Source organism: Octopus bimaculoides, chromosome 14 (assembly GCF_046866305.1).
Source record: "Octopus bimaculoides isolate indiv1 chromosome 14, ASM4686630v1, whole genome shotgun sequence".
Lineage (NCBI taxonomy): Eukaryota > Metazoa > Mollusca > Cephalopoda > Octopoda > Octopodidae > Octopus > Octopus bimaculoides.
The window spans coordinates 8824697-8828494 of NC_142941.1; the positions used below are offsets into that span (position 1 = coordinate 8824697).

Consider the following 3798-nt stretch of genomic DNA (forward strand, 5'->3'; position numbering starts at 1 on the left):
TATACATATATATATATATATATATGTGTGTGTGTGTGTGTGTGTGTGTGTGTGTGTGTGTGTGTATGTATGCATATATATATATATATATACATATATATATATATATATACATATATATATATATATATATATATATATATATATATATATATAAATATATATATATATACACACACACATATATACGCTAACATAAACATATATATATACGCAATCGAATAAATTACAACTATAACATTAACAACAACAAACACAATATCTTCTATCAACAACAATACGAAAAATGTATAATAATAATAATAATAATAATAATAATAATAATAATAATAATAATAATAATAATGATTGTGATGATGATGATGATGATGATAATTATCCTTTCTATTATAGCCACAAGGTCCGAAATTGTGGGGTGGGTGGGGGTGCTAGTCCATTACATCTACCCCAGTACGTAACTGGTACTTATTTTATCGACCCAGAAAGGATGAAAGGTAAAGTCGATCCTCTGGCGGAATTTGAACTCGGAACGTAAACACGGACGAAATGCCGCTATGCATGTGTGTGTGTGAGTGTGTGTGTGTGTGAGTGTGTGTGTGTGTGTGTGTGTGTGTGTGTGTGTGTGTGTGTGTGTGTGTGTGTGTGTGTGTGTGATAGTGATTCTTTCCTGTGTAAGTAGAAGGCCTGAAATTTGGAGGTGGAGGATATAATAGTCGATTACATCGTTCCCCCCTCCCCCTGTTCCCTGATTACTAGGTATTTTATCGACCCCTAGAGGACGAATGGTGAAAACCGACCTCAGCGGGATTCGATCTCTGAACGTAAAATGCCGCAAAAAAAAAAAAAATAATAATAATAATAATAACAATAATAATAAATGCCGCTATGCAAATTTTGTTTATGAGTTGCACTTGTATCAGATGAACATAATAATAATAATAATAATAATAATAATAATAATAATAATAATAAATAATGATGATAATAATAATAATAAATAATGATAATAATAATAATAATAATGATAATGATAATAAAAATAATAATAATAATAATAATAATAATAATGATATTTAAGCCTGAAATTTGTTGTTGTTGTTAGTGGTGGGGGTTAGTCGATTCCATCATCCCTACCTCCAGTACCCGACTGGTATATATTTCATCGACCCTACCCCCAAACGATGAAAGGTAAAATTGAACCCTGCATAATTTCAACACAGCATAAACGAACCGAAAAGAAATGATTCTAATAACTACGACGAGAATTACGATCCTTTCTTTCTCTTATGAGACACAAAGCCTGAAATTTTAGGAGGCAGGGGGAGTAGCGGGTCTCATCGGCGGCCCTCCGGTCGGCAGCTGATACTTATTTCAGCGAACCCCCTAGGGGATGAAAGGTATAGTCGACCCCGACGGAATTTGAAAACGGACGGTAGAGGAATCGAAAGAAATAATAAATAATAATAATAATAATGATAATGATAATGATGATCATTATTTGTACTATAATAGGGCAGAAAGCAGGAAATTTCGGGGCAGGGGTGATAGTCGATTACGTCGGCTCCTAGTATGCAACTGGTACTTTTTTGGGCGACCCCTAAAGGATGAAAAGCAAAGCCGACCTCGGCTAAATTCGAACGCAAAAGGTAAATAAATAAGCCGGAAAAAAGAACAAACACGATAAACAACGATATTATTAATAATCGAAATGATTACATATTAACAATGATAATGATGATAATTGCGGTGATGATAATAATTACAATGATTGATAATGATGATGGTGGTGGTGGTGGTTGTAGTGGTGGTGGCGATGATGGTATTATGGAAGAGAAAAGCAGCGAAACCAAAGTCCAAGTGGCTGTTTTCACTCACCGATCAAGTTTTAGGCAGACGTCGCGCCATACCGCGCAGACACAACTTCTGGTAGACTCCAACATTATAACGAACGGGACTTTATTGATGATGGACTTGTTGGTGAAAAAAAACTTGGCTGGCTGGCTGGCTGGCTGGTAGGTTGGTAGGCTGGTAGGCTGGTTGGGTGGTCGGTTAGTTGGGTGGTTGGGCGGTTGGGCGGTTGGTTTGGGTGGCTGCCTCACTGACTGACTGAATGACTAACTGACTTGGTGGAGGCGACGACGGAGGGAAGTTGCTGCAGTGGGAGGATGAGGAGGAGGGGCCGGTGGCGGCGTAGTAATGGCTGTTGATGGTGGTGGCAGGCGTAGTAATGGCTGTTGATGGTGGTGGCGGCGTACTAATGGCTGTTGATGGTGGCGGCGGCGTAGTAATGGCTGTTGATGGTAGTGGCGGGCGTAGCAATGATGGTGACGGTGGTTTGTAAAGTGATGACGGCGGAGGCGGCGGCGGCGGCGTACTAACGATGGTTGGCGGTGGTGGTGGTGGTGGTGGAGGAGGTGGTGTTCAGTTCATATCGGACTCAGTAGCGATGGTGGCGGCGGTGGTTGAAAAGTAATAAAGGTGGGGGATGGATGGGTCGAGGTGGCGTCGTAGTAATAGAAATGACGGTGGTGGTAGCGGTGATGATGATGATGATGTTGCAAAGTACTGAAAGTGACGATGGCAGCGACGAAATAGTAATGAAGGTAATGGCGGCGGCGGCGGTGTTAAGATGCAGGCGGCGTTGGGGAGGTGCAAAGTAAATGGTGGTGGCGGTGACAGTAGAGAAACAGTAAAGGAAAAAAAGGTACTGTGGTGGTGGTGGTGGTGGCGGCGGCGAATTTACGTTATGGTGATGATGGTGGTAGTGGTGGTAGCGGTGACGATGTTGTAATGATGGTGGTGGAGTTGGTGGTGGCGGTGGCAATGTAGTAAAGCGGTGGTGGCGGGGTAGTTACGGTTAGAGCGGTGACGGCGATAGCGGCGTAGTAATATAATAGTGATGGCAGTGGTGTTGTTGTTGTTGGTGGTGGTGGCGGAGGCGGTGGTGGTGGTGGTGGTGGTGGCGGTGTCGGCTGCTGGATGGTTGGTTAATGGTGGTAAAAGTGGGATGGTTAAGGTGAAGTTGGTGGGTGTGGTTGGTGAGTACTACGCTCGCTTGTGAGTATATGTGTGTGCGTGCGCGTGTGTGTAGTTGTGTGGTGGGTCTTGTTGGCTTGTTGGCTGGGTGGGTTGTTGGCTTGTAGTTAAAGGTGGTTGGCTGGCTGGCTGGCTGGCCGGTTAGCTGGTTGGCGCTGTGGATGGAGCTGGTTGGCTGGTTAAAGGGGCTGGTTGCCCTAGCTCTATGTGACGATGGTGGTGGTGGTGGTGGTGGTGGTGGTGGTGGTAGTGGTGTTAGTGGTGTTGCCGTGGACGTTATAACAATTAAAACAATGACGACGACGACGATGATGATGATGATGGTGGTGGCGGTGGTGGTGTGATGACGGACATGGAGTTGATAATGATGATGATGATGCTGATGATGGTGGTGGCGCTGCTAGGAAGATGTTGATGATGATGATGACGATGATGATGACGAATATAATAATGGTGGTGGTGGTGGTAGTAGTAGTATTAGTAGTAGTAGTAGTAGTAGTAGTAGTAGTAGTAGTAGTAGTAGTAGTAGCAACAGTAGTAGTAGCAACAGTAGTAGTAGTAGTAGTAGTAGTAGCAGCAGTAGTAGTAGTAGTAGTAGTAGTAGCAGTAGTAGTAGTAGCAGCAGTAGTAGTAGTAGTAGTAGCAACAGTAGTAGTAGTAGTAGCAGTAGTAGCAGTAGTAGTAGTAGTAGTAGTAGCAACAGTAGTAGTAGTAGTAGCAGTAGTAGTAATAGTAGTAGTAGCAGCAGTAGTAATAGTAGTA

The 3798-nt window shown here is 42.7% G+C and overlaps 1 protein-coding gene across 1 annotated transcript in view; it reads right to left on the minus strand.

The window, feature by feature from the left end:
• The window catches only part of LOC106882087 (uncharacterized), a 225853-nt gene extending 223743 nt beyond the window's left edge, over window positions 1–2110 (minus strand). Inside the window, exon 1 of the mRNA XM_089362290.1 lies at window positions 1876–2110. The gene's annotated coding sequence lies outside the window, so the exon portion shown is untranslated. The remainder of the gene's footprint in view (window positions 1–1875) is intronic.
• Window positions 2111–3798: the final 1688 nt, after the last annotated feature.